This window comes from Microtus ochrogaster, chromosome 18 (genome assembly GCF_000317375.1).
Source record: "Microtus ochrogaster isolate Prairie Vole_2 chromosome 18, MicOch1.0, whole genome shotgun sequence".
In the NCBI taxonomy this organism is placed as follows: domain Eukaryota; kingdom Metazoa; phylum Chordata; class Mammalia; order Rodentia; family Cricetidae; genus Microtus; species Microtus ochrogaster.
This window is the reverse complement of record NC_022020.1, coordinates 51362293-51377294: the sequence shown is the minus strand read 5'-3', so window position 1 is coordinate 51377294 and position 15002 is coordinate 51362293.

Here is a 15002-nt window from a genome sequence, read left to right as displayed (position 1 = left end):
GATCTGCCTGCCTCTGCCTCCCAAGGGCTGGGATTAAAGGTGTGTGCCACCACCATCCAGTACAGAAACATCTTTTAAAGGGCACTGAGCCTGGCCAGCTCTGCCAAAGGATCCCGGAAAATCAGGACACCGTGAGTTTGAGGGTGAACCAGGAAGCAAGTGCTTTATCCTGCTTCCTCCCAGTCTGTTTCCTGACCTCCAGGAGGGTCTGTAAGGTGTCTGTGGGGTATTTTATCGGGTTTGCAAAGCATGCCACAGAGTTAGCACTTCTTAGAGTATTTCTCACTTGTGGTTAAATCCATCTTGAAGGCTAATTTCCTGACACAGCAGTCACCCACTCGAGACCAGCGACCCTGTGTTTGTCTTCTATTCTCTCCTTTTCCATGCTGCCTTAGTGTAAAACCCACGCTGCAGCACACCAGCCAATCAAATACAAAACTAGCACGACTTGGGTCAGCCTGTAAATCTGAGCACGTGATGTGCGCAGACACTCAGTAAACAAAGTTGGGTTTTATCCTTGGGAAGTGAATGGGTCCTGTGAAGAATCCTTCAAGCCCCGCCTGACCTGCAGCGAGGGTCCGTAATTCAGAGCTGACACGGGATAATTGGGAGGAGGAAATAAAGCTGAGGAACAGAGTCCCAGTAGGCAAAAAGAATTTGTGCAAAACCAAAGGTGAGCCGGACGTAGAAACTGTAGATCTGAAGAAGAGAACCTAGGAGATACAGAGAGGGAACACTGCCCACAGGGCCAGAAAACACCTGCCAGGTGTTTCTGAATGCTGTTCCTCAGATTAAGCAATGGGTTCAAAATCTTCCAGGTCAGAGGAAGTGGCTAAATTGCACTAAATTCTAGATCCGCTTCAACCAGCAAACTTGCAACTGTTTTTCTTTGTTTTAGATATATTTTTGCTGTATGTGTATAAGGGCTTTGTCTTTCGTGTCCCTATATGTACACTTCATGCCTGCCTAATGCTCACAAAGGCCAGAAAAGGATTCTGGATCCCCAAGAACTGGAATTATGAATGATTATAGATCATCATCTTGATCCTGAGAATCGAACCCAGGTCCACCGCAAGAGCAGAAAGTGCTGTTGGCTCTTAGCTGAGCCATCTCTCCAGCCCCATACTGTTTTTTTGTTTGTTTGTTTTTTTGTTTGTTTGTTTGTTTGTTTGTTTGGTTGGTTGGTTGGTTGGTTGGTTGGTTTTTGGTTGTTTTTTTTTCTGCACAGGGTGTGGACTCACAAGTTGAAGAGTTTTCCAGTCACCTGCCATGAGGTTCTTGAGTATATAAGATTAGACCATATGTCTGTGTATACTACATATACTTATACAATGTACTGCCACCTAGACTTTAAGTCAGCCCCAAATCAGTCATATGCAAGGATCTTTTCATTGGCAGGGACAAATGTACACCTAAGAGGACAGCCACTGTGTTTGTCAGTTTGATTCACTTGGTCGTTCCTATACCCATGCGTTTAGCATCCACCAAAACTTGGGATTCTCACAATAAATGAAACCTGGCCTGTGTCCTGTGCACAAGGCAGACATTACTATAAGATCTCCTCACCCAGATAAACTGATTCCTGAGGTTGTGTACGGTGTCGGAGCGGATGGTCATCTGAAGACTTCAAACCAAGTCAGGTGCTTCCAACACCCAAGCCGCAGTCACCGGCCACCAGAGCCCCCCTAGCTACTAGTGAAGCAGCTTCTAATGAGTTAATGAGCGGCCTGAGCTTGGAGGTAGGGAGCAGTGCGGGTGGGAGGGGCTGATAATCTCCACACATTAGCAGATGCTCCAGCAGGAGGCTGGGGAAGCTATTTGCCAGCTGGCTGCAGCTTCTGAAAAAGCCAGCAGAAGGGTCGGTCCATGCGGCCTCCATCAGTTCAGTGACCACATTTTCACTGATAGTCATATAAAACCCGGAACACACAATCTATCAGTGTTTTTCCTTTGTAAATTAATTTGGCAAAAAGAGCATGCACGGACATTACATTGAACTTAATTATAAAACCGTTCAATTGGCCTTATTAGAAAAATCTTCGTATGAGGACGGGGTATCAGATCAGCCAGGACTGAATATTCAGTATTAGAGCTTGAGAAGGGTAGAGTCTTAATTTAATAGAGAGTTCCGCCAGCAATGTAAGAGTCTTCAGATTTCTCCATGTTCTAACGAGCACTTGTGATTTTCCCATTTTATTTGGTGTATGTGTGTATGCGTTTCTGTATTTGTGTGTTCTTGTGTACAAGTGCATGTGTGCATGCCAGTGCCTCTTCAATTTACTCTTTTTTATTTTATTTTATTTGATAGAGACAGATGTCTTTACTGTCTCTTCTCTGAGACACTTGACCCTTTATCCTTCCTCACTTGGGGTTCATTTGTCCCTCGGATCAGGTGGCCTCCACGGGAGGACTTCTGAGAGCTGCCCACTGAAGGGCCCCGATCTCCTCCTGCACGGTCCCACTTTCTGTTGCTTTCTGTCCCTTTTCTCTGGATTTGTTTGCTTGCTTCTGTGACACTTAACAATTTCATAAATTGAAATTTCCTTGAAGTTGTTGACATCTTTATCGTGTCGGGCTTCCGAGTGTAACGCTCCAACCTCAGAAACAAAGTTTCTCTCCACTTTTCTCTTCCATTCCTGTCTTGCCTCTTTCATTCCACCGAACACAAACCTAGAATCCAAAATTTCTTTTTCCCCAAGGCAGACCCCAGAAGCTGGAATGTTACTACCTGAGAGCCAACCATAAAGCCTGAAAGCATTAGGAAAGAACCTTCACCTACCTTTGCCGGGAGGCCGGCCAGGAAAGATCTCTCTGGTATCAGTAGACGACAGGCGCCTGAACGAGTGGATGAATGGACAGATGGATGGATGGATGGATGGATGGATGGATGGATGGATGGATGGATGGAGTAATTAAACTTACAGGTTCTCTTCTGGCATATTTCCGGTGTTTCAGGTATAGCCTCGTACATCTGAGATTTACTCCAGAAATTGAAGTTATTATCAGCATTATATACGCGGAACACCTTGTTGCAGACTCCTGGACTGTGTCCGCAGCCAGCAGACAAGCCACTGCAGGTGAGCTCGGCCTCCCGAGCAGATCCGATGGCTGTCTGTGCTCCCAAGTTTACTGTCTGCCCTGGAGTTCTAAATCTGTTTACAAACACTCAGAGAAAGAACAGATTGCCCCCTTCTCTCTGCCCGTTCCATTTCCCTGTGTAAACACACGTAGCCCTTCAAACGCCTCAGAGGAGGGTACACACGCTTTCCCTCGTCCCAGCCCTGAGGAGTACACACGTGTCTCCTTATCCATGTGTTTTCAACAAACAAGTAAATCTTCTCCATGTTCCTCTATGAAATTGGCATCTCTGTTTTCCTTTATTTTCTTTTGCATTTATTTACTTTGTGTGTGTGTGTGTGTGTGTGTGTGTGTGTGTGTGTGTGTGAATATATATATACCATACTGCTCATGTAGACACTGGAGGACAATTATCAGAAGTCAGTTCTCTCTCTACTACGTGAGTCCCAGAAACTCAGGATTCAGCAGTAAGTGTTTTACTTACTCAGCTGTCTGACCAGCCCCCTCATTTTAATGTTTTACTGTTAGGCCAATGACTGCATGTTTTTCTAGATCTTCTCTGGACTGCTTCTTCTCATTCAGTAATCCTATTTGGATCTCAACTCCCCAGAAGTTTTAAGCTTTGCTGAACCAGGCGTCTTTCCTTTTGCCTTTCCTATTAGTCAACGCTTAGGGCTCGTTCCTGTGTTGGCCAACTTTCCGTCACCACAACACCTACGTGAGGTAATTAACTTACCAAGAGAAAAACACGATTTCTCTCATCGTCGCTGGCGTTTCAGGACACAAACAATTGTTCCCCTCGCTCTGGGCTTTCAGAAGTGGTGGAAGTATGTGGCACCAGACACTATACAGAGATGGCATAGCAGTGGAGAGAGCTTGCTGCTCTGGCAGAGGACTGGAGTTCTGCCCCTAGCACCCATACCAGGAGTCTGGAGCTGCCTGTGTGTAACTCTAGCTCCAGGAGACCGAATGCCCCTTTCTGGCCTCAGCAAGTACTCGGACTCATGTGCACACGCCCACACACACCTACACTAAACAAAAATAAAATACAGCTTTTTTTAAGAGGAAGCAAGAATGAGGTCCCGCTTTCTCCTTCAAACACATGCCCTCATTAGCTGGAAAACACCCCCTAGACATCACCTCCCCCAAAAGATTCCAGCACCTCCCAATGGCAAAAGGCGGAGCGCTAAACAGCAGGCATCTGGCCCTGAGAGACACTTCAGACCCAAACCACAGCGGTCCCTTCATCATTAGCATAGTTTATTCCATAAACATTCCATTTAAATGCCACAAGATCGAAAACCTAGGCGAGGTGGACAACACGCAAACTCAGAAAGAGCGCCTGAGGCTGGGACTGCAGGGTGGTACAGAAGCCGCCAGAGAAGGGATGTGAAGGTCTCACAGGGGTCAAGGGTGGCTTAGGGGGCAGGAGGGAAGACTGGAGTTGGTGAAGAGTTAACCTTGCCAGGGGTGTGGACAGCGGTGTTAGGGAGGAGTAGAGGGAGCACTGAGAAAATAGAGGGGGGTGTTTTCTGTTCCACCTCTCCGGGTTCCCTTCGCGCTGCTTTTGGCCTTCCCTTCGTCTGTGGTGGCATCTCCTGGGCTCACTCACCCGCACCCATCCACCTTTACCAACCTGACCTAAAAGTCTCACGCCATTTCATCTTAATTTTCAATCTCCCCTGGGCTAATGGAGACTCTGGTAGAGAACACTCCTTCTGCCTTCCTTTTCCAAGTCCCTTGGGTCACTCTCCTGGCCTAGGGTGGTAAGTAAGGTGTTCAGCGGAGTAAACCAGGTTGTAGGTGACGAGGTTATAGAAAGGTGAGATTTAGCAGGACACTTGGCAAAACTCGTAAAGCTTGACCTGGATTGAGCTCACCGTGGCCTAAGTGGAGCCCTATAACCCTGGCCTAGCGGAGCAGTGATAATTATCTCCATTCCTTAAATGTTTTTTTTTTTTTTTTCTCTGCTGGCTTTTGGAGGCATTTATTCTCTAACACCAAATTATTCAATAGCCTTCTAATTGTTGTGTCCATTTCCTTGGCTCCGCTGGGTGGGAGAGCCAGTTATCTTTCCCAGTTCATTAGCGGACTGGCCTTTGCATCAGCAACCCCACCATTGGGGGGTTGCCTTGGAGACAAAGCTTCCTGTGGGTAATCCAAGATTATCCAGCTCTTTGTCCTACATGTGACCCATAATTACTTGCTAAATTAGAATGGTTTTCTGGAAATCACAGGCAGAGGTTAATATGTTCTTCCAGAACTGGTCAAGCTAAGATGACACTGAATTCAGAGGGGATTCAAGCCACGTGATCCCTGAAGGCGTCTCTTTGAGTCAGAAGATGAACTCGCTCACTAGGAAGCAGGGCGCCCCATAAAGCCCCTGTCACTCACACAGCCTCCCCCGCCTGCTTTTCTGGTTGTGGTTTAATCTCATGACAATTCATCATGTCAATATAGAGCAGACTCATTCCGCAGCCAGTCTGCATCCATTTGTCTTTGACTGATGCTTTGGCTTCAGCCCATAGCTCTCCGGTAACTGTCATTTCACTCCGTGTTTGCACCTCTGTAATTAATGTCCCGAACTGGGACAAGCTAGGAACTAATAGAAAACACAGAAGGAGAACATGTTGGGAAAAAAATGTCTGGGCACTGCTAGCATGTCCTCCCTAAGATTTTATAGGGAAAGGCGGGGGATGGAACACTCCTAGTGAGATCCCCTTCAAACACTTTTTGCTGTGTAAATAAATACCACACTTAGTGAAGGCAAACGTAGGATGCGAATGATCATGAACAACATGGAACATTCTTAGATGTTTACCCTCTTAGGCTGTAAGGGAAGCTACTGGGGAGAGTTCTAGAAGGAAAATAGAATGCTACCTTGGAACTTTATACGAGTTGTTCTCACCACTAGAACCTCAAACTTGGAATAGTACGGGGTCTGGGATTTCATAGTCACCCATGCAAAAGGCATTTAAGAAACCCAACTGGTAGAACTTTGTGGGTCACTTATGTACACGATCATATCATCAGCAAACAGTGAGAGTTTGACTTCTTCCTTTCCAATTAGTATCCCCATGATCTCCTTTTGTTGTCTTATTGCTCTAGCCAGATCTTCAGGTACTATATTGAATAGCTATGGAGAGACAGTGGAGTACTGCACAGCGGAAAAAAGTAATGAGAACTTGAAATTTGTAACCCTCATGCTCCCAGTTTACTCAGGAGATCTTGTCTTTTTCTGCTTCCTATATAGATCCATATAAGTCTTTCTTAGGGTCCTAATTGTTGTCTAGGTTTTCTGGGATTGTGAATTGTAGGCTGGTTATCTTTGCTTTATGTCTAAAAGCCACATATAAGTGAGTAATATGATATTTGTCTTTCTGGGTCTGGGTTACCTCACTCAATATGATGTTTTCTAGATCCATCCATTTGCCTGCAAATTTCAAGATGTTATTTTTTTTTCTGCGGTGTAGTACTCCATTGTGTAAATGTACCACATTTTCCTTGTCCATTCTTGGATCGAGGGCCATTCAGGTTGTTTCCAGGTTCTGCTTATGACAAATAAAGCTGCTATGAACATAATTGAGTACATGTCCTTGTGGAATGATTGAGCATCCTTTGGGAATATACCCAAAAGTGGTATTGCTGGGTCCTGAGGAAGGTTGTTTCTTAATTTTCTGAGAGATTGTCATACTGATATCAGACAGAGGACTTATCTCCAAAATATACAGAGAACTCAAGAAATTGGTTATCTAAAAAACAAATAACCCAATTAAAAAAATGGAATACAGACTTAAACAGAGAACTCTCAAAAGAGGAATCTAGAATGGCTGAAAAACATTTAAGGAAATGCTCAACATAATTAGTCATCAGAGAAATGCAAATCAAAACAACTCTGAGAATGGCCAAGATCAAAAACACTGATGGCAACTTATGCTGGAGAGGTTGTGGGGTATGTGGTACAATCCTGAATTGCTGGTGGGAGTACAAATTGGTACAGCTGCTTTGGTTGGTAGATTTTTTTAAACTGCTTTTATTTCACTAGGGGTTATAGGTCTGTTTAACTTGCTTATCTGATCTTGATTTAACTTTGGTAGGTGTTTTATATCAAGAAAATATTCCTTTTCTTTTAGATTTTCCAATTTGGTGGAGTAGATGTTTTTAAAGTATATCATACTGATTCTCTAGATTTCCTTGGTGTCTGTTGTTATGTCCCTCTTTTGTCTCTAATTTTATTAATTTGGATCCTCTCTATCTGTCTTTTAGTTAATTTGGCTAAGGGATTATCTATCATATTGATATTTCTCAAAAAACTATTTTGTTTTTTTAATTAATTTATTTATTTATTAAAGATTTCTGCCTCCTCCCCGCCACCGCCTCCCATTTCCCTCCCCCTCTCCCAATCAAGTTACCCTCCCTCATCAGCCCAAAGAGCAATCAGAGTTCCCTGCCCTGTGGGAAGTCCAAGGACCACCCACCTCCATCCAGGTCTAGTAAGGTGAGCATCCAAACTGCCTAGGCTCCCACAAAGCCAGTACGTGCAGTAGGATCAAAACCCAGTGCCATTGCTCAAAGAACTATTTTGATTATTTGTTTTTGTTTTTGGTGGTGGTGGTGGATTTTTTGTTTGTTTTTTTGTTGTTGTTTTGGTTTTAGTTTTTTGTTTGTATTTTATTGATTTAAGTCCTGAGTTTGATAATGTCTTGGCATCTATTCATTTTGGGTGTGATTTCTTCCTTTTGTTCTAGATTTTTTAGGTGTGCTGTTAAGTTAAGCATGAGCTTTCTCTAATTTTTAAAATATAAACAGTAAGTGATACAAACTTGCCTCTTGGAACCACATCCATTGTGTTCCATAAGTTTGGGCATGTTGTATTTTCATTTTTATTCAATTATAGAAATTTTTTCATTTCTTTCTTAATTTCTGTCTTGGATCATTTCCACTCTTTGTGAGTTGTTCATGTTGATGCATTTAGTCTTTTTCTGTTGTTGAGGTCCAGCTTTAATCCATAGTGGTCAGATTGGAAGTAGGGTGTTATTTCAATTTTTCTTTTATTTGTTTTTCTTTTTGTGTCCAAGTATGTGGTCAGTTTTGGAGGAAGTTCTATGGACTACTGAGAAGAAGGTATCTTTTGTGTTGGGATGAAATGCTCTGTAAACATCTGTTAGTTTCATTTGGTTTATGGCATCCTTTAGCTCCAATGTTTCTCTATTTAGTGTTTGTCTGAATGGCCTGACTATTGGTGAGAGGTAAGATTAAGATAACCCACCATGGGCTGGAGAGATTGCTCAGACGTTAAGAGCACTGGCTCTTCTTCTAGGAGTCCTGAGTTCAATTCCCAGAAACCACATGGTGGCTCACAACCATTTATAATGGGATTTGGTGCCCTCTTCTGGCATGCAGGCATACATGCAGACAGAACACTGTGCATAATAAATAGATAAATATTTATTTTTTTAAAGAAAATAACCCACTATCAATGTGAGGGTCAATATGTGAGTTAAACTGTAGTAGTGGGTTTTTTTTATGAATTTGGGTGCCTTTGTGCTTGGTACATAAATGTTCAGAATTGCAATAGCCTGCTTTCTGTGTGCTTTTCCTTTGATACGTATTTAGTGTCCTTCCCTATCTCTTCTGATTAGTTTTTGTTTTAAGTCTATTTTGTCAGATATTATAATGGCCACATTGGCTTTTATCTTAGGTCCATTTTTTTTGTAATATCTTTTTCATCCTTTTACCCTGAGGTAATGTCTGTCCTTAATATTGAGGGGTGCTTTTTAACTGTTGCAGAAGGATGGATCCCATTTTCACATCCATTCTGCATCTTTTTGTTGGAAAATTAAAACCATCAAGGGTTATCCACGAATAGTGTTTGGTGCTTCCAGTCACTTTGTTGCTATGGTGTAGGGTTTCCCCCTCACCCCTGCCTTTTGATTTACTGGTCTGGGATTGTTTATTCCTTGGATTTTGAGGAGAGTGGTTAACCTTTTCAGTTTTAAGTTTTTCTTCTATCATTTTCTGTGGGGCTGGATTTGTAGATAGATAATGCTATTCAATTTTATCACGGAATGTCTTTTTCAATCTATTGTGATTAACAGTTTTGCTATGTCAACTAGTTTGTGGTGGCATCTGCGGTCTCTTAGAGTTGGTAGAACATCTGTCCAGGCCCCTCCCAGCTTTTAGAGTCTCCACTGAAAAGTCAATCAATATTCTAACAGTCTGCCTTTGTATTTTTTTTTGTTTTTTCCTTTTTCCTTTTTTTATTTTTTTTTTTTTTCCTGTATGTCTAGTATTTTGATTATAATGTGCCAAGTGGAATTTCATTTCTGGTCCAGCCTACTTGGTGTCCTCCATCCTTATTGTGCCTTAGGAGTTACGCCTTCTTTAGGTTATGGGAATTTTCTTTTATGATTTTGTTGAAAATATTTCCTCTGCCTTTGACCTGGGTTTCTTCTTCCTCCTCTATTCCTATTAGTTGTATGTCCTTTTATAGCATCCCAGATTTCTTAGATAGTCTGTGTCTGGATTTTTTAGATTTAATATTTTCTTTGACCAAGGTATCCATTTTTTATATCTTGTTTTCAGTGCCTGAGATTCTCTTCTTCAGTCTCTTGTGTCCAGTTGGTGAGGCTGGCCTCTGAGGTTCCTGTTCTAGTTTCTAAAATTGTTTATTTCCATTTTCCCCTTAGTTAGGATTTTCTTTATTGACTCCATTTCTACTTTCATGTACTGAACTGTTTTCAATTCATCCCACTATTTGTTTGTGTTTTTATAAATTTCGTTAACTTATTTATTCACTTCCTTTCTAAGGAGCTCTAACATATCCATAAAGACTATTTTACAGCCCTTGCCTTGAGTGCTCCAGCTATACTGCATTTCTTGGAGCCTTCTGTAGTAGGGTTGCTGGGCTATCGTGGGTATATATTGTTCTGATTGATACCGTGTCTTTATACTGGCGTGCAGACATCTAGATATTCTGGTTTAGGATGATTGTAATTCTAGGTGCTCATATCTCATCTTGTTTTTGCTGAATGGGTGCTCCATTTCTTGGTTTCTGTTGCCCTTTCTGTTTCTTAGGAGAGGGTGATTGATGGCTGTGAGTTGTCAGGTAGGAAATGCTTCTGCGATTCTGCCAGGTGTGGCCACTGGGGTTCTGGGTAGATTGTTTCTCTAGGTATTGGTTTCCAAGAAGAATGTATTTCTGGGTATTGGGTTCCAGGTAGAATGCTTCTCTAGGTACCGGGTGTTGATAGTAATGAGGATGAGCTAGGACTGGAAGGTTAGGGAGTCCAGAGGATGAAGCAAAGCAAGGTGTGCCACCAGGATCTGCTTAGTCCCTTGGGAATGGGGGCAGAGAAGGAGGCCACAGCAGGCAGTCTGAGATGACAATGGGAGATGGCTTTGGGGGTAGGAGGGAGACTGAAGACCTAAAGATCACCTACCCTGCTTCGCTTGGTCAATGGGTTCCTGGAGTTGGTGACTGAGACAAAGGGACGGGGTGGTAGAGAAGTATGTAGGAGAAAATCTGAGTGATTCCCTGGAGATGGGAGCAGAGAGGAAGAGAGAGCAGAGCGGGTGGTCTGCTGCAGAACTGGGGATGAGACTGGGGGATTGAATTTGGAGGAGAGACGGAGGAGTGAAGGTCTGGGGATTGCCTACCTGCTTCCCTAGTGACCAGCTTCCCTCCGGTAAGAGGGATTTATGCCTTGTAATGTATTTGTGACTTGTGAGGTTATAGGTTCTGTAGAGGAGCATACCATTGCCACTCTCCTGAACCAAGTATAAGTCCAACTACATTCTCAATATTTATCCTTTCCTAAATACTTATTCTTTTTTTAGTGTTTTTTCTTTTATTGTTTTTGCTGAGCTATCTTTTTTCTTCACTCTTCTACCTTCCTCTCCCCTCCCCTTCTGCCCTCTCCCATGGTCCCCATGCTCCCAATTTACTTGTCTTTTTCTACTTCCTATGTAGACTATATCCATGTATGTCCCTCTTAGGATCCCCTTTGTAGTCTAGGTTCTCCGGAATTGTGAATTAAATGCTCACTCTTATACACACAGATAAGTATGACTCTTAGCCCTCATCAAAAAATGGAAACTATTACAGAAATCCATAACCGGTCAGAATGCAAAACAAACAAACAAAAACCCGAAAAAGAGACTGTGGGGCACCCAAGCCAGGTGTTATTTCTACAATGCAACCATTATACTCAAGACTCAGGTTATACTGCAGATATTTAAGATACAGAGGACTAGATGCCTTCTGTGAGATTGTGTCTTTTGTACATGAAAATCTCAACAATGCGATCACCTAAACAGGACCTGCTTAAGGACATCTTCAGGTAACACTGCAGTACAGATGAGGGATACTTCACATAGTCCCAAGCCTAGATGAAAAGCCATGGCTTCTGAGAAAGGGAGAATCATTCTTCTCCAGCACTGAGCCAACTGATAAATTATATAATCCCAAACAGTCAGTCATAAACACATATACGTATGAACAACACTAAGTGGACTCATCAGGTTATACACATACAAATAGGTATATATAGGTAAAAGCAATAACATGAACAAAAAAAGTCAGTTATTTAAGGGGACACAGGAGAGAGGAATGACGTAAATACAGTACTCATGTATAAAATTAAAAAAAAAAAAAAGAAAAGCTTAAATAAAAGAAAAGAAAGTGCCAGGAATAGCTCATGCTTAAGAACACACTGGAGGACTTACATGACTGGCCACATACCACAGCCTGTGTAACACTCTGCACTTGAGACATAATCACTGGGGGACTGGAGCGATGACTCAGAGGTTAAGAACAGTAGCTGCTCTTCCAAAGGTCCTGAGTTCAATTTCCAGCAACCACATGGTGGACTCACAATCATTTATAATGGGATCTGATGCCCTCTTCTGGCATGCAGGCATACGTGCAGACAGATCACTCATATGTTAAAAAAAAAAAAAAAAAGAATGCTTGGCAAGCCACAATCACTGGCACAGTGATAAGCAAACTGACCCGTGGAACTAGAGTCCAAAAATACACTCATATGAGTCTGTCACCTGGCATTTGACAGAAACCACACCAAAGACCAGCGAGGAAGGGTAGATAGTTTTACAAATGTTGCTCAGTCAACTGAATATGCACATCCCTACAGAAAATCAATTTATAAAGAAATTTATAAATCAATTTATAAATAGAAAACCTTGACTAATTAAAGGAGGGTTTGTTTGACAAACTCATGTATATTAAAATTATAAACTTTTGTTGATTAAAAGACAATATTTAAGAAAATTATCTGAGACAACATATATCCAAAGAATGACATCCAAAAGAAAGAACTTCTGGAAGTGAGTGAGAGAGAGTCAGGAGCTTATGTTCTAATAGGCTCCTGGTAGGATGTCAGTCAGTTCAAAAGCTTTGCAAAACCAGGGTGGCTTCTGTGTCCCAGCAACTCTGCTTCTACAGATGCACAAGGTAGAACTGTGTCCCCTTGCTTTTCCTTTTTAAATTGAATGCTGGTTACCTAAGATACATTTGCTATGGGCGATCCCTTAGGCAGTGTTCTTAGGACCTATGACATTAAAAAAAAATTGCAGCCTTACAGCATATAACTTATGTTTTTGGTTCCTGAAAATTACAAATTATGGCTTGTGTTTCTTTTTTGGTTTTTAGATTTATTTTTTTCTTTTGTGTGTAGGAGTGTTTTGTCTGCATGTGTGTATGATGTATGGGTCTGGTTCCCATAGAGGCCAGAAGAAGTCATAGGATCCCTGAAACTGAAGTTACCAGTGTTGTGAGTCACCATGTGGGTTTTGGGAACTAGCCCTGGTCCTCTGCAAAAGGAACAAATTCTCTGAACCACTGAGCATTTCTCCTGCTCAGTTTGCATTTCTTGTTCTTGGAATTTGGATCTCTCTCTACATTAAGTTTAAAACCATTATAGCAATAAGTTTAAAATACTCTGTGTATTTGTTGAGTTTTAATACTGATTACTTTAATAACAGAATTCTTGGAATTAAAACCCTCTCCACTCTTACTGTGTGACACTGGGAAAATTTTGAGCACTTCATGCCTCCATTCCTTCATTGTAACGATGACACTAACAACAGCACCTACTTTTAATACAGAGGACTTGGTGCAGCTGCAGCCACACTGTAAGGCCTCAGTAAGAGTTTGCCAGTTTTTATTAACGTCATGATTGCTTCATAAATACTTAAAGAGCACTGTGCAAATCTGAGTGATGGTTTCAAGAGATCAAAGATTGAAGAGGGAGAAGATGTGGAATTAAGAGCCCATAACACTCAGAACAATGACACACAGCCCAAGCATGCCCAGTTATAAATGTCTGTTACTGATGTATCCAAGAGGGGACTAAAGAAGCTTATTTCTCTGGTAGATGAGAACTGAGTTTCCATCTAAATGATGGGTAGAAAACCTTGTATGTGGTTACATTCAGAATGAAGGTTTGATTGGTACTCTAGAAAGAGATTTACTAGTAATGGCTAGGGAGTCTGAAGAGGAGAAACCAAGAGGTCAAAAAAATACAGTCAAGCCGGGAGGTAGTGACAGACGCCTTTAATCCCAGCACTCAGAGAGACAGAGGCAGGTGAATCTTTGTGAGTTTGAGACCAGCCTGGTCTAAAGAGTGAGTTTCAAGACAGCCAGAGATACATAGAGAAACCCTGTCTAGAAAAAACAAAACCCAAACAAACAAAAGCAAAAAGCAAACAAACAAACAAAAATCGATCACACATCCCTAAAAAGGGTGTGTGCTGTTAACAGCCCGGATAAACTAGGATTGCATGTAAAATTATTTTGTTGTTTCTCGGTTTGTTTTGTTTTAAATCATACTAAAACAAAAACCTCTAGATGACCATGAATAGGCTAACAATACAGATGCTCCGAAAATGTTAGGATCTGGTTTAACCCCAAGAACGGAATATTCATAAACAGAAGGAGAGAACCTGCTCCGAAGGAGAGAGCCTGCTCCAAAGGAAAGTTGTCACCTAACCTCCATATGTGTGCTGTAGTTCGTGATGCCCACGCACACATACTACATACACACAAAATAATAAAAATAAAATAAAGCCGCGTGGTTGGGGCTCACGACTTTAATCTCAGCACTCAGGAGGCAGAGGCAAGCAGATCTCTGTGAGTTCGAGGCCAGCCTGATCTACAGAGCTAATTCCAGGACAGCTAGGGCTGTTACACAGAGAAACCCTGTCTCGAAAAACCAAAAAGTAAAATAAAATGCAAATTATTCGTCAACTCTATTCATAGCATATAAGCTTGTAAACTACCAAGTTTATATGAATGCACTGTTGCCATGGTTTCAAAAATTTGGAAAGTCTTTGAAATCACTTTTTGAGAAATGAGAGTTGATTTGATATAAAGCCCCCTGATTCCACCATCTAAAAGATCCTAGGGCTCTTCTGAGATGCTCTCAGTGGGCTGAGACTGTCAGTATTCATGATTCCGCCTTATTTCTGGACCGTTCACAAACGGAAAACCAGCCACTAAATAATGAGTGTCTTTATTCTAAATATAATTTATTATGGGCTGCCTCCACAAGTCTTAGGGCTTCCAAGGTCTTTCTAAACCACAGAAGGGAGACCGCTACTCTGGAGCCTGGAAAACCTGGTAGTAGGAAAAAGTGGGAATCACTTTCCCAACAGGCACTCTAGAGCTTGGGACCCCTGGCATCCCAAGGTCCGATCTCGGCACCTCTTCCCCCCCCTCTCCTCCCTCTCTCCTCCCCGCCCACCCGGCTGTAGTTTTGAGCTCCCAGTCTTGCCCCACCCCTTCCGTAGCCCCGCCCATAGATGCTCTGTCCTCAATGGGCCCTGGGATAGAGGAGGCCAGGGGCGGGGCTCACCCCTTGCCCTCGGGTCTCCCAGGCTGCACCAATCAGAGAGCGCCCTGTTGG